The 21,929-nt window shown below is 45.2% G+C and overlaps 1 protein-coding gene across 2 annotated transcripts in view; it reads left to right on the plus strand.

The window, feature by feature from the left end:
• The first annotated feature begins 9,332 nt into the window (after positions 1-9,332).
• csgalnact2 (chondroitin sulfate N-acetylgalactosaminyltransferase 2) overlaps positions 9,333-21,929 on the plus strand; it is a 57,839-nt gene continuing 45,242 nt past the window's right edge. For both annotated transcript variants that reach the window (XM_067972461.1, XM_067972464.1), the window contains exon 1: positions 9,333-9,412. The gene's annotated coding sequence lies outside the window, so the exon portion shown is untranslated. The remainder of the gene's footprint in view (positions 9,413-21,929) is intronic.

Below are 21,929 nucleotides of genomic sequence, written 5' to 3' on the forward strand. Positions count from 1 at the left end.
ACCTGCGCTGAGATAGCGGACAACGTAAAGCCACACAAGGAACTAAGGAACTGCACGCCACAATACCCAGGCTATGATAAATGGTGTCACAGCATGCAGGCTTCCCTCATAATTGATGCACCTTTGCTGGAAAGGCTGAGGAATCAAGTGAATGATTTTTGCAGCAGCCCCAGTGCATGCCTCTTTATTCCTGTCTGGGGGCCCATTTTTCACCGTCCCTCATTGTTTGTAGGAAGCAATCCACGAGCGCAGAAATGAGCTGTGTTGTTCTAGATATCAGATTGGTTCTGCCTCAGCTCCCAAAGGATGAGGGTGAGAGTGTCCTTTCTGTTGCTAGAGTCTGTGTGTGTACCTATAACAATAACTGATTGACGTTTACAGTAACCAATGGAGGTTTCAATCCCAACAGCAGTGCAGTGAACTCTTTATGAAGCTGCTTCGAATAACTTCACTGGAGGTAGGAAGGTCAAAAATACAAGGTTTACAATTAAGGTGCATTTAGAGCTCTGTAAGCAAGTGCCAAGTGGTTTGACTTTATCCATACCAAGGCTTCTGAGGTTTATACGTGTAGGAATGAGAGAAAAAAAAATGGCTTTTTCTCATGTCCCTTTTAAAGAGCCAGGTGTGGGGCCCACAGTACACGGTCCTGCTGGAGCATGTTAAACAATTTCACAAATTGTTATTCACGGCACAGCATTGGCATCTGCTGGCAAGAACTGGAACAGCACCAGTGGCAACAACTTTTGTTTTTGGCGAGATAACAGCAAGGAAACTACAATGTACAACGTTAGCGTACAACAGCTGACCATATTCACATCGGTGCTTTGTCTGGGGTTTTAATGGAGGTGTTAACCCATTCATTTTAAACGGTTTATCACCTCTGTTGAAACACCAGATAAATTAATGTCGCACTAACACTTGGCTAAAATGGCCCGCTGTAATTTATCAGGCCATAATAATAAATGTAAAGAGAAGTGATGCTCCTCCAAAGGAAGTGAAAATTCAGAAAAAAATTCTGATCCTTATAAATGAAATAACCAAAGTAAACGATATTTGAAAAGACTTTTTTTTAATCCCAAGTTTAATGTATGTCAGCAAACAATCCCCAAAAATCAACGAGACTCCCCAAAAATCAACGAGATTCCCCATAAATCAACGAGTCTTCCCATAAATCAACGAGACTCCCCAAAAATCAACGAGACTCCCCAAAAATCAACGAGACTCCCCAAAAATCAACGAGACTCCCCATAAATCAACGAGACTCCCCATAAATCAACGAGACTCCCCAAAAATCAACGAGATTCTACATAAATCAACGAGACTCCCCAATGAGATTCCCCATAAATCAATAAGGTTTCCCATAAATCAATGAGATTCCCCATAAATCAACGAGACTCCCCATAACTCAACGAGGCATCCCTTAAATCAATGAGATTTCCCATAAATCAACGAGACTCCCCATAAATCAACGAGACTCCCCATAAATCAACGAAACTCCCCAAAAATCAACGAGGCTTCCCATAAATCAACGAGACTCCCCAATGAGATTCCCCATAAATCAATAAGGTTTCCCATAAATCAATGAGATTCCCCATAAATCAACGAGACTCCCCATAACTCAACGAGGCATCCCTTAAATCAATGAGATTTCCCATAAATCAACGAGACTCCCCATAAATCAACGAGGCATCCCTTAAATCAATGAGATTCCCCATAAATCAACGAGACTCCCCATAAATCAACGAGGCATCCCTTAAATCAATGAGATTCCCCATAAATCAATGAGATTCCCCATAAATCAATGAGACTCCCCATAAACCAATGAGGCTACCCATAAATCAATGAGATACCCCATAGATCAATGAGATTCCCCATAAATGAATAACTCTCCTCTCTTCCTCCCTCTCTCGGACAAGGTTGCTCTTTGTTGACAATCATAGAATCATAGAAAGGTTACAGCATGGAAGGAGGCTATTTGGCCCATCGATTCCGCACCGGCTTTATGCACGAGCAATCCAGCTACTCCCACTCCCCCGCCCCATCCCCATAGTCTTGCACCTTTGTTCGTTTCAAGTCCTTATCTAATTCCCTTTTGAAGACCATGATTGAATCTGCCTCCACCACCCCCTCGGGCAGTGCATTCCAAATCCTAACCACTCGCTGTGTAAAAAAGTTTTTCCTCGTGTCACCTTTGGTTCTTTTGCCAATCACCTTAAATCTATGTCCTCTGGTTCTTGACCCTTCCGCCAATGGGAACAGTTTCTCTCTATCTACTCTGTCTAGACCCTTCATGATTTTGAATACCTCTATCAAATCTTCTCTCTACCTTCTCTGTACCAAGGAGAACAATCTCAGCTTCTCCAGTCTATCCACATAATTTAAGTCCCTCATCCCTGGAATCATTCTAGTAAATCTCCTCTGCACCCTCTATAAGGCCTTCACATCCTTCCTAAAGTGCAGTGCCCAGAACTGGACACTATATTCCAGTTGTGGCTGAACCAGTGTTTTATAAAGGTTCATCATGACTTCCTTGCTTTTGTACTCTATGCCTCTATTTATGAAGCCCAGGACCCGTATGCTTTTTTAACTGCTTTCTCAACCTGCCACCTTCAACGATTTGTGCACATATACCCCCAGATCCTTCTGTTCCTCCACCCCTTTTAGAATTGTGCCCTCTAGTTTATATTGCCTCTCCTCATTTTTCCTACCAAAATGCATCACCTCGCATTTTCTGCATTAAACTTCATCTGCCACGTGTCCGCCTATGCCACTAGCCTGTCTATATCCTCTTGAAGTCTATCACTATCCTCCTCACTGTTCACTACCCTTCCAAGTTTTGTGTCATCTGCAAATTTTGAAATTGTGCCCTGTACTCCCAAGTCCAAGTCATTAATATATATTTAAAAAAGCAGTGGTCCCAGCACTGACCCCTGGGGGACACCACTGTACACCTCCCTCCAGTCCGAAAAACAACCGTTCACCACTACTCTCTGTTTCCTGTCATTTAGCCAGTTCTGTATCCATGTTGCTATTATCCCCATTATTCCATGGGCCACAATCTTGATAGCAAGCCTCCCATGTGCACTTTATCAAATGCTTTTTGAAAATCGATATACACACCATCAACTGCATTGCCCTCTCTGATACCTCATCAAAAAACTCTATCAAGTTGTTTAAGCACGATTTGCCTTTAATAAATCTGTGCTGGCTTTCCCTAATCAATCCACACTCATCCAAGTGAACTGTTAATTCTGTCCCGGATTATCGTTTCCAAAAGCTTCCCCACCACCGAGGTTAAAGTGACTGGCCTGCAGCTGCTGCGTTTATCTTTACAATCTGAGCTCTGCTTCCTCCATCCTTTCAGAGTTGTTTTTGTGGTTTATGATGCTATCGCTCTCAGGTAATAACACTGCAGAATTACTGCACAAGCACTTCTAACTTAGGTGTGAGAATTATTCAAATAAATAGACCAGCCTTGCTTTAAAAAAAACTAACAGACGAATTTGTTGCAAAACTTGCTAGACTTTAATATGTGGATATCGCAGAGCGTGATTTCCAGGCTCGTCAAACCAGCCGACTCCCTCAATTGAAAACTACTGTAATCTCTCCTGGATTTCCATTAATTCACAAGGTATTGTACATTATAAGGGGTCATTTTGCAAGACTCCTCTCCCAGTGAGGGGCCTTGCTGGTTGTGAGCGCAGGTTGGAGATAGGACTGTAACGCAGGGGAGTTGATTGTGTGGCACGGTGCTCCTGCTGACAAGGCTCCACACTGGGAGAGGAGTCTCACAAAATGACCCCTTGTATTTATACAGTGCCTTGCGAATTAATGGAAATCCAGGAGAGATTACAGCAGTTTTCTAAATGAGGGGGTCGGCTGGTTTGATGAGCCTGGAAATCACGCTGTGCGACATCCACATATCAGGAGGAGGCTCACAAAATTACCCCTTATATATGTACGATACATGTGTGTGTGCGTGTGTGTAGCAGGGAAAACCCAGGGAGGTACTTACAACTTCAGAGGGGTAGTGGATCTGTTAGACACCCCACCCGATTTTCCTCACCATCAAAGTCAACAGAAAGGATAATTGGGCGGGGTGTATAATGGGCAGTCGGTCCTCGACCAATCGTTTTGCGCCCTCCCCCGCCGAAGTTGAAAGCTCAGCCGCGCCCCCACCCCAGTGTCCTGGCCAACATTCCTCCCTCAACCAATACCACCGAAAGACCGATTAACTGGTCACTTGCCCGAGTGTGGTCTAGGGGATCTTGCCCGGCTGTGCCTCGCCCTTTTGTTCCTGTCGCCACCCCGAGCACAGCCCATTAGAAAAGCAAACTTGTCTTCTTGGCCTTTCCTGCTCTCCACATAAAAGTTGTGTTTCCTGGTCATTTGATTCACACAGAATGAATTAGGAAGTATTTTTTTAAAATGTAAAAAGTATCTCAAATAATGCCGTCATATTGTGTTAATTAGAACTAATTTATTAATTTTTGGAATTGACTATTTAAACTGAATATTTCAGTGTTTTTTCAAGCATAATGATATTTGTTTCTGCATCTGTTGTGTAGATTTAGCTGGCACAATACTGATGATCTGTTACGCAATAAATAATGTATCGCGGATGTAAATGTTTTTTTTGCATAAAAATAAAAGGGTTACTCTCTCATTTAAATGCTGTTTGATTCAATTGATTTTAAAACTGCCTTTTTGGGTCTGGAGGTTTCGTTGGTTCTGTTTGTGGGACAGGGGACTAATCTGTCAGGTGTGTGCAGCAACCAGTGAAAGAAGGGAGCGCACTCCTCTCTGGGGCAGAAGGTGGTGGGCCCAAGGCCTGCACTAGGAGTTTGAGTGTAGAGCGGTAATGGGAGCACATGTTTGGTGCAGAGGGATTCGGGGCCCGTCTCATTTCTGCCCATTAAACTTAAAATTTACCCCATAATCGAGACTGCAGTAATGATTGTTTGAGGTGTTGTTCTTTGGTTGAGACCTTAAACGGAGGCTACACCTGCCTACATAGTTGGTCATTAAATGCTCCCATGGGACTATTTCCATGAGTAGTTTAAGACATGACATGTGGTAAGTGTAGCGTGCTTGGGAGGAACAGGTGACTTTGGACCTATGGTTCCCAAAGCTTTCCACCACTGGGGATTTTCCTCGCCTCATGTCCGTTGTAGACTCATTGATGGAGATTGATTGCTATGATCAGTCAACAACTCCATTATCGTTGTATCTAGCAACCAGCAGGATGGTACAGGTAAATGCACGTTGTTGTCGTTGGATATTCGGCAGTACCACTGGGTGGCAGAATGTGCACAGTTTACTCAAGATTCATGCAAAAAAAAAGTGCTCAGGAGCAACTGGGCCCTGAGACACAATCTGTAACAGAAAGCTCGCTGAGGTTTTTAGGTCTTCTACAACCTAGAGTAAAATTAAACTGCTGCATTTTACAAACAATATTAATCAATCTCCCTTGGGACTGCTCACGGGCAGTCTGGGTAGGGTTGCCAACTCTCCAGGATTGCCCTGGAGTCTCCTGGAATTAAAGATTAATCTCCCAGGACACTGCTACGAGCAACACCCAGGGAGAAAAATCATAGTGGCATTAAACAAAAGTGTGTTTTTTTTCATTTCTTTCAACACTTTCATTTATTAATTATGAAAATATTGGTGATGGGAGAAAAAAGGCTATTTCACTAACGGTCAAGATTCATCCAATTGGGTAATAAAGAGTCTGTTCCCTTTCCGATTGGCCTGGAGGAGGGACCAATGGCGGGTGTTCGGGACGCGGCAGGAGATCATGTGATGAAACCTCCAGGAATATGTCTAACCAGAGTTGGCAACCTTAAGTCTGGGGTCTATAGAACGGTGGTAATGTTTTGCTGCCAATCCGGCCTGTCCCTTTAAGGTCAACTGCTCCCTGTGGGAATATCCTGAGGCTAAGTAGAAGCTTATTACTGTTGCCGTTGAATGTTTCTCTAGTTTGGCAGAGGCCGAGTTATCTGAAGGTAAAATAAAAACAGAAGGAAGTGACTGGGTTTTATTTATCTTTTTATAAACTTTTAAGATTGTTTGAATGTGATTCACTGGTTATTTATACAAAGAAAGAGGAATTGGCTACTTGACTCATGATTCTCTGCCATTTTCTTAGTTCTGTCTTTTTAATCCTAAATCCCTGCGCTTTTTCCATATCCCTCACTTCTATCTCTCTTTTTACGGTTCACTTGACATTGTATCTGTGTCCTTCAGGACAGTGTTTTCCACATTTTCTACCCTCTCTGTAAGGGGGTTTGAAAGCATCTCAGCCTCTTACGCATCCCCCGATTTTCATCGCTGCACCATTGGCGGCTGTGCCTTCAGCTGCCTGGGCCCTAAGCTCTGGAATTCCCTCCCTAACCCTCTCCGTCTTTCTCTCCTCCTTTAAGTCGCTCCTTAAAACCCACCTCTGACCAAGCTTTTGATCGCCTGTCCTAATATCTCCTTATGTGGCTCAGCGTCAAATTATGTTTGATAATCGCTCCTGTGAAGCACCTTGGGACGTTTTACTATGTTAAAGGCGCTATATAAATGATAGATGCAACACTCATTGCCACTGTCACCTAGAAAGGACCAGATAATCTTGAAGCAGACTCTGCAAAGTATTATTCACTTTTGGATCACCACATCATTTCTGGATTCCTGCCTCACTCTGTACTCTACAAATTCCTTTCTCGTTCTGTTGTAGATACGGGGAAATCAAATAACCTTTTACAGCATTGGTTAGGCTCAGTGGTAGCCCTCTCACATCTGGGTCAGAAGGTCATATAGCAATTGTACTGTGTGAAGTGCCTCGGGATAGGGAATATGATGAGCTGCTTTATAAATGTAACTTTTCTCACATCACTGACGTTATTGGAAACTTCTATTAGACCCAATAACTAACTACACATCTCCTCCCCCCAATCCATCGGCTTTTTGATTGGCTAGAAGTGGATACATGAATCATCTTAAAAACCAATCAGAATTATCCATAGCCTGTTAGTAAGAGAAACCTTAATAGTGATTTTTGGATAGAATTAATATAAAGTGAAGTCGTACCAGGCCTTAATTTCAGAATGTTTATCTGAATCACTCATTTACTGTTCCAGCCTCTCTTACCAAAGTCATTGTCCGTATCCTATAATCCCAAAGGAAAAATAAGATGTGAATGAAACAGGGAGGGTGTGGATAAAGAAGGTTACTCCTCAGTCTTCGAATCTTCCTCATTGTCCCATGAAGGAATCACCCGAGATTTCAAAGCAACTTGACGGAGACAAATTGTGCGAATGGCTTTTGTTATCCAGTTTGTTGCTGGCAATCAGCTCCCCATTAGTCTGCTGTAAATCAGGTCCAACAGTGATGGGATAATATCTGGGACATGTGTGTGTGCAAAGGATTAGCCAGATGGTTTTAATATTTCCTAAAGTAGGACAAATACTTCACTCACCACTGGCAATGCAGCAGCTCGAGGCTTTTGAAGATTTACGGGTCTCTTCCAGCTTTATCTGTTACCTCTCCGATCCACTGACAAACAGACTGATGTGCTTTTGAATATCTGATTAAATGATTCGTTTAATCCTCTCTCAGCTTTCGCCTTCTAATGTGGTCTTCAGCAAGAATGTAAATGCTCTTCTCGTATCTCTCCAGACAAACTTCCTGCACTTTCTCTTCACTGAATAAAATCTCCTTTCTTCCACGACCATTTTAAACTTAACATCGCAATAAAGTCTGAGGCCAAAAATAATCCTCCAGATGTGGGAGAGTTTTAGGAGTGAAAACATTTGGCAATGTGAGACGGGATCTAAGGAGGATTTAGGATGAGGCACAACTAGAATATAAAATAATGGGAGAAAAGTAAAATAGAATTTAGGTTATGCTTCAGGGAATGTGGGAATGAGATGCACCGTGAAGGGAAAAGACTGATAACCCAGACATCATAGCCAAAACTGCTAGACGCAAACCGTAGGACCCAGACCTCAAGGCCCAGGCCGCAGAGACCTGACCTCAAGCCCAGACAGCAAGGCCCAGATGGTAAGGCCCAGGCCGCAGGGCCCAGACGGCAAGACCCAGTCTGCAGGGCCCAGACGCGAGACCCAGACCGCAAGACCCAGGCCGCAGGGCCCTGACTACCTGCCTGAGAGGGATAGGAGACAGACAGCAGGACTGAGAGGGATAGCAGACAGACCTCTGCCACCAAATAACGAGGTTTAAAAAAAGACCAAGAAGAATTATTGTAATAAAAGTAATCAAAGATTAAGAGCACCTAGAATCATGCAGGAGTCAGTGAGAATAATTAAAGTAAGTGTTAGAAAGGGCAAGAATGCTGTAGAATATGTTGCCAATAACAGGCAGGGAGAATCATTAAAGATATTCCTATCTCGTTGCTATAAAAGTTATTGGTGCAGTTACTCCCTGGGGTCCAAGGTCAGAGTTTGAGCTCCTTGCTTGGATTGCTGGGCAGCCACTAACATTTCTCCCTCTTTACATCACAAAGTTTTCCTTGGTGTCTGTCACACCAGCCAAACAGGTATTCATGGCTCGGACAGATCCTTGAAATTCCCGTAAATGTCTCCCAGTCTGGCTGAAGTGAGGGAACATATAAACGACATTGATTGCTGAGCAAGACAAGGTAGCTTAAATCCCAGCTTGACTCAGTCTAGCACTCTAGTCTCTCAGTCAGAAGGTAGTGAGTTCAAGCCCCACTCCATAACCTGGACTGACACTTTAAAAGCAGTACTGAGGGAGTGCTGCATTGTCAGAGGTGCCGTCCCTCAGGTGAGATATTAAACCGTTCAGGTGAATGTTTGGGGCACCTCTTCATTATTCGAAGAAAAGCAAGGAGTTCTCACTATGTCTGGACCTCCATTCCACCCTCACACAACGAGAAAGATTAACTGATTCATCCCACTGCTGTTTATGGGATGTGGCTGAGGTAGAATATCTGGCCCATTTGCCGACATAACGACAGTCACTGCACTCCCAAAAGGAATTCACACGTTGAGGCACTTTGAGACATTTCAATGAGGTGGGAAGGTGCTATAGAAATGCAGGTCTTTTTCTCTGTATCCTGTGGTACAATGTTAATTATACCAACACATTGATTTTGTCTTATTTTCTGTTGCGCAGTCTTTATTCCTGTGCTCGTATGGTGCAGCGTGCTCCCCACTTTTCTGTTGTGCAATATACTGTGCCATGGCAGTGTAGTTCTAAAAGTTATTTTAGGTTATACAATGTTTACTGGTATGTGGTGCAGTACAGCTTTAATGGCAAGTGCTATTGCGACACAGAGGAAATGCCTGGCAGTGTTTCACTGACAGACTCAGAGAAAACTTTGCTCATTGGTTTCTTTGGAGCATATCTGAAATCCTGCTTCTTCTCCCCCCTGCCTGCTCTCCAGGTAAGTTTTGTCCTTTTGTTTCATTGAATCTCCCGGGTGCTGCTCTCTGTGTGTCTGTGCTCCTCATGCTCAGAGCTTGTCTATAACTCCTGCTCAGTGCTCCCTCACTAACTGTAAATGGGCATTCAGGGAGTCAAATGGGAACAGTATTTCACTGGCCGCTGTCTGATGCTGAACCAGATTGTTCGCAACCTTGGCGTCCTATTTGACCCTGAGATGAGTTTCCGACCCCAATATCCGCTCCATCACCAAGACCCGCCTTCTTGCACCTCTGTAACATCACTCATCTCCACCCCTGCCTCAGCTTATCTGCTGCTGAAACCCTCATCCATGCCTTTGTTACCTCTAGACTCGACTATTCCAATGCTCTCCTGGTCAGCCTCCCATCTCCCACCCTCCATGAACTTAAGCACGTCCAAACTCTGCTGCCCATATCCTAACTCGCACCAAGTCCCGTTCTCCCATCACCCCTGTGCTCGCTGACCTACTTTGGCTCCCGGTCCAGGAACGCCTCAATTTTAAAATTCTCATCCTTGTTTTCAAATCCCTCCATGGCCTCGACCCTCCTTATCTCTGTAACCTCCTCCAGCCCTACAACCTTCCGGGATCTCTGCACCTCTCCAATTCTTGCCTCTTGTGCATCCCTGATTTTAATCGCTCCACCGTTGACGGCCGTGCCTTCAGCTGCCTAGGCCCTAAGCTCTGGAATTCCCGCCCTAAACCTCTCCGCCTCTCTACCTCTCTCTCCTCCTTTAAGACGCTTCTTAAAACCTACCTCTTTTGGGCTCAAGTTTATGGATGGTGGAAGATGGGAGGCTGGTCAGGAGCGCATTGGAATAATCAAGTCTGGAGTTAACAAAGGCAAACAGTCTGTTCACTTTACACTTGGTACGGGAAGGCAGTGCTTCGCACGGATGGACGTATTGGGCAACCAATGGTGGGAGTTTGGGGGGGAGGCTGGTTGGAGGCAAGAGATCATGTGATGAAACCTCCAGGAATATGTCCATCCAGAATTGGCAACCTGAATCCTGAGTGTGACAACAATACTCAAGCATTCACTTGCCATCAGATGAGATCAGCTTCTAGCTGTGTGCAGAGCACCTGAACAGTGCTAGCACTCCTGACGCTGTGGGGAGGATTGGGCGGGGAGGGGGGCGCTCTGGAACCCGCAGGTATGTATAACTGGGCCTGTCCCTTTAAGGCTGCAGGGTACAATTGCTGTAACATCCTGAGGTCAACTCAAAGGTAATTATTCTTGGGAACATTGTGAGCACTGAGTTTTTTTTTCACTGTGACTCTTGGGGTCAATTGAAAGGTATTTTCTGTGGGTGAAGAAGTTTCTCTGTAGACAAGAAGTGAATGGCTCTCTCTCCTTTTTTTGTAATTTTGCTTGTCCTGATTATTTGCATCGTGACACTATGCCTGAATTTTACTCTTACAGAAATAAAGCTATGAGTTGCTAGGAAGGGAGTCAGGTCAGTTTTGTCAGTCACTTGAAGTCCTTCCCTACGAAGATTTGATTTGCAGATATCTCTGTCACAATTGCCTGCTTTTGTTGCTCATTCACTCGCGATGCTGCTGAAACCCTCACCTGTGCCTTTATCACCAACCTCTCCAGCACTCTTCTCACTGCTTCTCAGCTCCACCCAGCAAACTGATCCAGATCTCCAGCCCTGCACCCCGTCCTGTACTCTCACTCATCCTCCCATCCCCCCCACAATTCACGCCAATCCATTGGCTCCCCATCCCCCAGTGCATTGATTTCAAAATCATCATCCTCGTTGAGTGATCCTTGCATGGCATCACTCCTTTCTATCTCTGCAACCTTCCTCAGCCCTACGGCCCAGCTCACACTCTGTACTCTTGTAACTCCGATTTTCTGTGTGCCTCCCGCCACACCCCTGCACTCTGGAATTACCTTCCTAAATCCCTCCCCCTTGCCATTCCTTTCCCTTCAAAAGCCTTCTGAAAACCTACCTCTTTTGCTGTGCCTTCAGTCACCTCCTCTAACTCTTCACTGCAGCAACTCATCAAGGCTTCTTCGGAAGCACCTCCCAAACCAGTGACCTCCACCACTTAGGCAGCAGGTGCATGAGAACATCATTGCCTCCGAGTTCCCCTCCACATCACACACTATCCTGACTTGGAAATATATCGCCGTTTCTTCATCGTTGCTGGGCCAAAATCCTGGAACTTCTTCCCTAACAGCACTCTGGGAGTACCTTCACCACATGGACTGCAGCGGTTCAAGAAGGCGGCTCACCACCACCTTCTCAAGGGCAATTGGGGATGGGCAATAAATGCCGGCCCTTCCAATGACGCCCACATCTCGAGAATGAATTAAAAAGAAACAAAAATAGCTCCTGCTCAGTGTCTGTCCCCATTGAGTCAGCTCATTACGTAAAAGTTGCTGTGCAAGTGCAGGCAGCCTTATCTGCTTCTATGTGACAGGGCAAATGCTTATCAGTGTCCCCCCGTGTATTTGGTTCCCTTTGGTATGAAACTTAAGTGAACACTGGAATCAGCAGGCTCTCTCGTTATTGCACAGGAGAGATGAGGGAAAAAATAGAATCAAACTTCTGATGTTGCGTGAGAAAAGTTTTCCTATTCTGCTTTTGGCAGATTCAGAGATTGTTCTTCATGGGAAATTGTTTCCCCTGAGTAGGAGATGCCACCTATTGCCAAGTCAGAGGGTGGGGTTGGTGGGTTTGGGGGGGACTAAGAAAATAGCTTAGGAAAAATCTTTTTAAAAACTTATTAAGGCAACTATCACGTGGCTTCCATGTTCAGCTGGTACCAGGGTAGATTTCCTTCATTGCACTCTCTGTTGTTGGCAGCTAGTTTAGATGTTGCCAATTCAGATGCAATGCCGTTGCCTCCCGGGACTGGTTGCTCTGACGCTTACTTGTGGCACTGTGCTCCACTTTGAGGATAAGGCGGTTTTACAGGATAAGTTCAAACCAACCTCATTCTGTTGTTTTACTGTAAATCCCGAATATTAAAAAAAAATTCACTCAGAAAACCGCAGGACATTCCAGGACTCTTGCAGCTGCGGTTTATATTAACGGCCACTTTTCCAAATGCGTCTGTTGGAAACTTCACCCACCCATGAGCTTGGCTTCCTGCTGGGAGCATGGAATCACCACTTACAATTTAAAATGGAATTGGGCAAGTAGTTGAAGAGGATATGGGAAAGGGGAAGGAAAATGGGATTAGAGGAGACAGCTGCAGTTGAGGAGCTAGCACCGGCACCATGGGCTGAATGGCCTCCTTCCGTGCTGTACCATACCATGATACTATGGGAAAGGGAAAGGGAAAGGAAAATGGGATTAGAGGAGACAGCTGCATTTGAGGAGCCAGCACCGGCACCATGGGCTGAATGGCCTCCTTCCGTGCTGTACCATACCATGATACTATGGGAAAGGGAAAGGGAAAGGAAAATGGGATTAGAGGAGACAGCTGCATTTGAGGAGCCAGCACCAGCACAGGTGCGATGGGCTGAATGTGTCTCCTTCCGTGCTAGACTTTCTATGATCCGATGTCATTGTGAAAGCAAAGAAATGCAACTTTCATTTATGTGATGCAGCTCATCTGAGTACTTCATGAGAGAGGATGGCAAGCAGGAGATGGGAAAAACATTTACGGGGGGAACTAAAAACACCGGGGTAGATCTTGACTTTGTGCGATGGTGTAAAACAGGTGACAGCGAGTCGGCAGCCCGTTTTACATCTCTGCCCATTTTTATTTCCACTGAAGTCGATGGAATTGGGATAGATGTAAAACGGGCTGCCGACTTGCTGTCACTGGTTTTACACCGTCGCACAAAATCAAACTCTACCCCATTATCAGAGATAGATTTTCAGACCCCGCAAGTTACTGTTGCTGATATTAGCGGATGAACATTACTTTCGAATGACATTTCTCTGGCTGCTATTTTAACAGAAGCATTAAACCCATTTAAAATAAACAGGTTAACGTCTGCGTTGAAACAGTGGAAAGAGGAATGTTGATACAAGTGCATTAAGCATTTGTTCCTCCAATATTGGCAACAGTCATTTCTAGCCTTAAAAGGCTTTTGAAGGAGTGAGAAAGATGAAGTGATTTTGGAAGAGAGTTCTGTCATGATAGAGAATGGTTTGGGGAACACTTTAATGAAAATTCTGCTGCTTTAAGCTGTTGGTTTCAGTGGTCGATGGTGAACTAATTTGCAAAGCTTGCTAGTGACCATCTTGAAGACTGGGATAGCACTTCAGAAACAAAATCAATATACCTTGTTGATTCACAGTTAGCCAATGCTCCCATGTATCGTTCAAATTCTGCTTTGTAAAGTGAATCTGCAGAAATCCACTAGAAATCATTTGTGCTGAATGAACAGAAACAAACTGCATCTTTTTAAAGCTGATATATGCTCAAGGGCTGTAGTTTTCACTCCCCCGGTTCTGTGCTGGACTGATGTCAAGGACCTTGTGCAAATGCACACAATCGGATTTTATTCGAGTTCTCCCCTGTCATCCTTGTACTGTAACACTAAATAGTACCAAAGTACAAGCACGTCAATACTGATAAATAACGTGCTTAAGGACAAGGTCTGAACAGATTACATTGTGACTACAATATTCCAGTCGTCACTGGCAACAGGGATTGTGCAGCTTGTTAAAAGTTAGCTCCAGGAAAGGAAAATAATTGCATTGTCCACTGGGTCCAGGATCTGTCAAAACACTTGAAGCCTCCAAGTTGGCCTGTGCAATATTAGCATACAGACAGTTTGTACATTCAAAAGAAATTGCTCTGCAATTTTAACAGGGGTGATTCCTAACTCCTGTAAAATAAACCGGCTATTGCCTCCGTTAAAATAGCAGGTAGAAGGATGTTGTCCCGATGCACTTGTTTTTGCACAGTGTAATTCCAAAACTTTGGGACTTCAGGCAATTTATAAGAATCAACATCACGAATTCTCATAGTAGCTTCGCCAAATATAGTATCATAAAGTTCCTCCACTGAGCTATAGGCTTCAACCTTGCAAGAGTTCTGGCCCGTCAAACTGATCCACCCTCCCCCACCCCGCTTCATTGCATCAACACTCTCTTTTTATTCAATTTTGGGAGGCTCTACGCTGCTATCACCAGTGGGATTAAGCAAAAATTAACAAGAATACGTCCTGCAGTGCTGTTCCCAGGGCCAAGGTTGAAGCCAGGCTGTGGGTACTGGATGGGCCAGGGCTGGGGATCGAGGCTGCGGGTTGAACCTCAGGGTAGGATTGCCACCTCTGGTTGGAGGTATTCCTGGAGGTCTTATCCCATAACTTCCCGCCTCCAACTGTCCCCGCCACCCCCCGCGCTCCCCCCATTGGTCACCCGACATGTCCATCTTTGTGATGCCCTGCCTTCCCACACCAATTAGAAAGCAAATAGGCTCTAAATTACCCGAATGGATGATTTGTGACTGTCTGTCAAACAGCCTTTTTATCCCGTCTCTAATATTTTAATAACTAATAAATGAAAGCGTTCAAAGGAAATGAAAAAAGAATCACAATTTTTTTTAATATCCCTATGGTTTTTCTCCGCTGGTATTATAGAATCATAGAATCATAGAAGTTACAACATGGAAACAGGCCCTTCGGCCCAACATGTCCATGTCGCCCAGTTTATACCACTAAGCTAGTCCCAATTGCCTGCACTTGGCCCATATCCCTCTATACCCATCTTACCCATGTAACTGTCCAAATGCTTTTTAAAAGACAAAATTGTACCCGCCTCTACTACTGCCTCTGGCAGCTCGTTCCAGACACTCACCACCCTTTGAGTGAAAAAATTGCCCCTCTGGACCCTTTTGTATCTCTCCCCTCTCACCTTAAATCTATGCCCCCTCGTTATAGACTCCCCTACCTTTGGGAAAAGATTTTGACTATCGACCTTATCTATGCCCCTCATTATTTTATAGACTTCTATAAGATCACCCCTTAACCTCCTACTCTCCAGGGAAAAAAGTCCCAGTCTGTCTAACCTCTCCCTGTAAGTCAAACCATCAAGTCCCGGTAGCATCCTAGTAAATCTTTTCTGCACTCTTTCTAGTTTAATAATATCCTTTCTATAATAGGGTGACCAGAACTGTACACAGTACTCCAAGTGTGGCCTCACCAATGCCCTGTACAACTTCAACAAGACATCCCAACTCCTGCCTTCAATGTTCTGACCAATGAAACCAAGCATGCCGAATGCCTTCTTCACCACCCTATCCACCTGTGACTCCACTTTCAAGGAGCTATGAATCTGTACTCCTAGATCTCTTTGTTCTATAACTCTCCCCAACCCCCTACCATTAACGGAGTAGGTCCTGGCCCGATTCGATCTACCAAAATGCATCACCTCACATTTATCTAAGTATTGCTCGCAGCAGTGTCCTGCAGACTAATCTTTAATTCCTGGGGACGCCAGGGCAATCCTGGAGGGTTGGCAACTCCTAGCTCAGAGTGAGGCCGGGGCCAGGTGTGAAGTCATGGGGTCTGGGGTCGATATCGTGATGCTGGGTGTGGGAGGAGGTTACAGGCAAGGGCCAAAAATCAGGGTGAGGACAGGCTGTGGGTTGGGAGAGGCAAATGAGTATGCACTATGATTTGGGACCCATGGAGGTTCTGGCATTGAGGTCTGCTATGGCCAGCCCCATTCCAAGATGGTGGTAGGCTGTTGCCCTCCTCTGGTCCCCACTGGAGGAGTTTCATACAGTTCCTGCAATTTGTTTGTTTTTTTCCGTAGAATGTGATTGTTTTTGTAGCATGTGAAACAGAAAATTCAGACAGAAAACAACCAATTAGAAAGCACAAACGGACACTAGAGGTACAAAAGGCTTTATAATAAAGATTAATTACAATAAATATCACTCAGTGTTAAACCTGCCAAAAATGCTGCTATGGGAATCCCTTATGTTGATTCTTACAAAAATGTCAGAGGCGCTAAATGCTTTGACAATGTTAGATTGGGCTACAGCAGCAGGCCATTAAAGACCCACAAAGTTCAAGCACAAAAGGATCTGATTGTGCCTGACTGAATGCAAAACGGGACTGATCACGCACGTACTGAGCAATTTCTAAAATCGGGACATGAGCACAGAATGCAGGCACTTCAGTGCAATACAGAGGGAGTGTTCTATTGTTGGAGGTTCCATCTTTTGGATGAGATATTACTGCGGCCTCCCTTGCTGGTTCAAGTGGATGTTAACAAATCCAGGCAGAGTAAAAGGACTAGGCAGGTAGAGCAGGAGTCCACTGGGGCCATCTCCCTCTCAAACAGATATATTGCTTTGGATACTGTTGGGGAGATGGCTTATCAGGGGAAAGCAGCAAGAGCCAAGATCAGGGCACCACGGGTGGCTCTGCTGCACGGGAGGGGAGGAATAAGAGTGGCAGGGCTATAGTGATAGGGGATTCAATTATAAGGGGAACAGATAGGCGTTTCTGCGGCCGCAAACATGACTCCAGGATGGTATGTTGCCTCCCTGGTGCTAGGGTCAAGGATGTCATAGAGCGGCTGCAGGGCATTCTGGAGGGGGAGGGTGAATAGCCAGTAGTCGTGGTCCATATCGGTACCAACGACATAGGTAAAAAAAAGGGATGAGGTCCTGCAAGGTGAATTTAAGGAGTTAGGAGATAAATTAAAAAGCAGGACCTCAAAGGTAGTGATCTCAGGATTACTACCAGTGCCACGTGCTAGTGAGTATAGGAACAGGAGAATAGATCAGATGAATGCGTGGCTGCAGGGATGGTGTAGGAGGGAGGGATTTAGAATCCTGGGACACTGGGGAAGGTGGGACCTGTACAAGCGGGACGGGTTACACCTGAGCAGGACCGGGACCATTGTCCTCGCGGGGGTGTTTGCTGGTGCGGTTGGGGAAGGTTTAAACTAGAATGGCAGGGGGATGGGAACCTGAGCAGGGAGACAGAGGAGGGGGAAACAAGGATAGAAACAAAAGACAGAAAGGGAAGAAGCAATAGTGGAAGGCAGAGAAAACAAGGGCGAAAAACAAATAGGGCCATAGTGCAAAATAATACTAAGATGACTAGCAATCTTAAAAAGACAAGTCTAAAGGCATTGTGTCTTAATGCGCAGAGCATTCGCAATAAGATAGATGAATTTACAGTGCAGATAATTATTAACGGGTATGATTTAGTTGCGATTATGGAGACATGGCTGCATGGTGACCAAGGATGGGAACTGAACATCCAGGGGTATTCAATATTTAGGAAGGACAGGCAAAATGGGAAAGGAGGTGGGGTAGCATTGTTAGTAAAGAAGGAAATCAATGCAATAGTGAGGAAGGATATTGGCTCGGAAAATCAGGATGTGGAAGCTGTATGGGTGGAGCTAAGAAACACCAACGGGCAGAAAACATTGGTGGGGTTTGTCTATGGGCCCCCAAACAGTAGTGGAGATGTAGGGGAGGGCATTAAACAGGAAATTAGAGACGCATGCAAGAAGGGTATATTCATGGGTGACTTTAATCTACATATAGATTGGTCAAACCAAATTAGCAATAATACTGTGGGGGAGGAATTCCTGGAGTGTGTACGTGATGGATTTCCAGACCAATATGTTGAGGAACCAATGAGAGAGCAGGCGATCCTAGACTGGGTATTGTGCAATGAGAAAGGATTAATTAACAATCTTGTTGTGCAGGGTCCCTTAGGGAAGAGCGACCATAACATGATAGAATTCCTCATTAAGATGGAGAGTGAAGTAGTTGAATCCGAAACTAGGGCCCTGAATCTAAATAAAGGAAATTACGAAAGTATGAGGTGCAAGTTGGCTACGATAGATTGGGGAACTTTACTAAAAAGGATGATGGTGGATAGGCAATGGCTAATATTTAAAGAACATGTGCAGGAATTACAGCAATTATTCATTCCTGTCTGGCACAAAAATAAAACAGGAAAGGTGGCTCAACCGTGGCTTACAAAAGAAATTAGGGATAGTATTTGGCAAAGAGAATACATATAAAATTGCCAGAAAAAGCAGCAAGCCTGAGGATTGGGAGCAATTTAGAATTTAGCAAAGGAGGACAAAGAGATTGATTAAGAGGGGAAAAATAGAGTATGAGAGTAAACTAGCAGGGAACATAAAAACTGACTGTAAAAGCTTCTATAAATATGTCAAGAGAAAAAGATTAGTGAAGACAGAAATGGGGGAAATTATAATGGGGAACAAAGAAATGGCAGTACAATTAAACACATACTTTGGTTCTGCCTTCACAAAGGAGGACAGAAATAACCTGCCAGAAATGTTAGGGAACCAAGGGTCTAGTGAGAGGGAGGAACTGAAGGAAACCAGTATTAGTAAAAAAAAAAGTGCTAGGGAAATTAATGGGGCTAAAGGCTGACAAATCCCCAGGGCCTGATAATCTACATTCCAGAGCACTAAAGGAAGTGGCCCTGGAAATAATGGATGCATTGGTGATCATCTTCCAAAATTCTATAGACTCTGGAACAGTTCCTACAGATTGGAGGGTGGCAAATGTAACCCCACTATTTAAAAAAGGAGGGAGAGAAAAAAAACAGGGAATTACAGACCAGTTAGCCTAACATCAGTAGTGGGGAAAATGCTAGAGTCTATTATAAAGGATGTGATAACAGAGCACTTGGAAGGCATTAACGGGATTGGACAAAGTCAGCATGGGTTTATGAAAGGGAATCATGCTTAACAAAACTACTGGAGTTTTTTGAGGAGGTAACTAGTCGAATAGATAGGGGAGAACCAGTGGATGTGGTGTACTTGGATTTTCAGAAGGCTTTTGATAAGGTCCCATACAAGAGGTTAGTGTGCAAAATTAAAGCACATGGGATTGGGGCCAATATACTGGCATGGATTGAGAATTGGTTGACAGACAGGAAACAGAGAGTAGGAATAAACGGGTCTTTTTCCCGGTGGCAGGCAGTGACTAGGGGGTACCGCAGGGATCAGTGCTTGGGCCCCAGCTATTCACAATATATATCAATGATTTGGATGAGGGAACTAAATGTAACATTTCCAAGTTTGCAGATGATACAAAGCTGGGGTGGAATGTGAGCTGTGAGGAGGATGCAAAGAGGCTCCAATGTGATTTAGACAAGGTGGGTGAATGGGCAAGAACATGGCAGATGCAGTATAACGTGGATAAATGTGAGGTTATCCACTTTGGTTGTAAAAACAGAAAGATTATTATTTGAATGGTGATAGATTGGGAAAAGGGGAGGTGCAACCATACCTGGGTGTCCTTGTACACCAGTCACTGAAAGCGAGCATTCAGGTGCAGCAAGCAGTTAGGAAGGCGAATGGTATGTTGGCGTTCATTGCAAGAGGATTTGAGTACAGGAACAGGGATGTCTTACTGCAGTTGTACAGGGCCTTGGTGAGACCACATCTGGAGTATTGTGTGCAGTTTTGGTCTCCTTATCTGAGGATGTCCTTGCCATGGAGGGAGTGCAACGAAAGTTTACCAGACTGATCAGTGGGATGGCAGGACTGACGTATGAGGAGAGATTGGGTTGATTCGGCCTATGTTCACTTGAGTTTAGAAGAACGAGAGGTGATCTCATCGAAACATATAAAATTCTAACAGGACTAGACAGACTAGATGCAGGGAGGATGTTCCCGATGGATGGGGAATCCAGAACCAGGGGTCATAGTCTCAGGATATGGGGTATGCCATTTAGAACCGAGATGAGGAAAAATTTCTTCACTCAGAGGGTGGTGAACCTGTGAAATTCTCTACCACAGAAGGCAGTGGAGGCCAAGTCATTAAATTTATTCAAGAAGGAGATAGATATATTTCTTAATGCTAAAGGGATCAAAGGATATGGGAAAAAAGCGGGAACAGGGTACTGAGTTAGACGGTCAGCCATGATCATTTTGAATGGCGGAGCAGGCCCGAAGGGCCGAATGGCCTACTCTTGCTCCTATTTTCTATGATTCTATGATTTGGAGAGCAGGGCGTTCTCCTGATGTCCTGGCCAACATTCCTCCCTCAACCAACGTCATCAAAAAAAATAATCTGGTCATTATCTCATTGCTATTTGTGACACTTTGCTGTGCCCAAATTGGCTGCCATGTTTCCCCACATTATAATTAAAACAGTGACTGAACTTCAAAAGTATTGGCCGTGAAGTACTTGTGATGTCCTGAGATCGGATGTGAAACATGCTACATAAATGTAGGTTTCTTCTTTAAGCACCAGGGCCAGCAATTTGACCTGGAGCCGGGAAGGGGGGGGGGTGGTTGAATCACAGATGGGAAACCTGGAAGTCTGGGTTTCCCGGACGTCCTTACGATTTTGACATAAGGACGTCTTTTATTTTCTTTTTTGGACGGTTTCACGCCCAACAGGCCTGCCTGATTGACAGGCTGGTCTCAGTCGGACGGGAGCAGAGCAACGGAGAGGACGTCTTCAGGTAAGTCTTAGATTGTATGGAGGGGGGGGGCATGGGGGCCATGGGGGGGGGGGGTTCAGTCATCGGGGGGGAAATCAGGGGATATGGGGGGGGGGGGGGGGCAATCAGGTGTCAGTCACCGGGATCGGGATTGTGGGTCATCGCGGGGGTCCGCGATCATTGGGGGGGGCATCTGCGATTGTTTGGGGGAGGTGGAGGCTGCAGGTAGGCTTGTTGGGCCTGGGGGAAGCACTCCTGCTCCTCCGGGCCCACAAGCTGTGCCAGAAATGCACATAACCTGCAGCTTCGGGCCTTCTCCTCCTCTCGTGCAGAGTGAAGGAGAAGGCAGGGGAATCCCCGCCGCAAGGGGTTGAAATTGCAAAACCTTTCAAAGTGGAGGCCCGCAGCCTCATTGAAAGGCTTTAGTGACCAACCTGCCTCCTGAGAGCGGGTTGGTCGCCCGCCCCTCGTCTCGCCCCGGTGAAAACTGGAAATGGACGGGTTGGAGGCGGGTCTGAAATTGTTGTGGTTTTCAATGCCCCTCCTGCCTCCAACCCACCCGTTTTTCAGAGTTAAAATCCTGCCCCTGGTATCAGCTGCGGCTCTGTGGGTAGCGCTCTCACCTCTGAATCAGAAGGTTGGGAGTTTAAGTCCCACTCCAGTGACTTGAACACAAAATCCAGGCTGACACTCTGAGTGCAGTCGTGGTCCCCAGGCCTCAGTGCTGAGGAAGAGCTGCGCCGTCAGAGGTCCTTTGGATGAGGCGTTAAACGTGACCCCCGTCCACTCTCCCGGGTGCACGTAAAAGATCCCATCACACTATTTGAATAAAAGTAGAGGGGGGGGGGGTCTCCCCAGTGTCCTGGTCAATGTTTATCCCACCAATATCACTAAAAACAGATTATCTGATCGTTTATCTTATTACCGTTTGTGGGATCTTGCTGTGTGCAAATTGGCTGCCATGTTTCCTACATTACAACAATGACTATGTTTCAAAAAGTATTTCACTGGCTGTAAAGGGCTTTGGGACGCCCTGAGGTTGTGGAAGGCGATATATAAATGCAAGTTCTTTCTTCATTCACGCATTCGTCGTGTTGTCCACTTTGCCCTCCGGCCTCCTGC

This window comes from Heptranchias perlo, chromosome 36 (genome assembly GCF_035084215.1).
Source record: "Heptranchias perlo isolate sHepPer1 chromosome 36, sHepPer1.hap1, whole genome shotgun sequence".
Classification (NCBI taxonomy): domain Eukaryota; kingdom Metazoa; phylum Chordata; class Chondrichthyes; order Hexanchiformes; family Hexanchidae; genus Heptranchias; species Heptranchias perlo.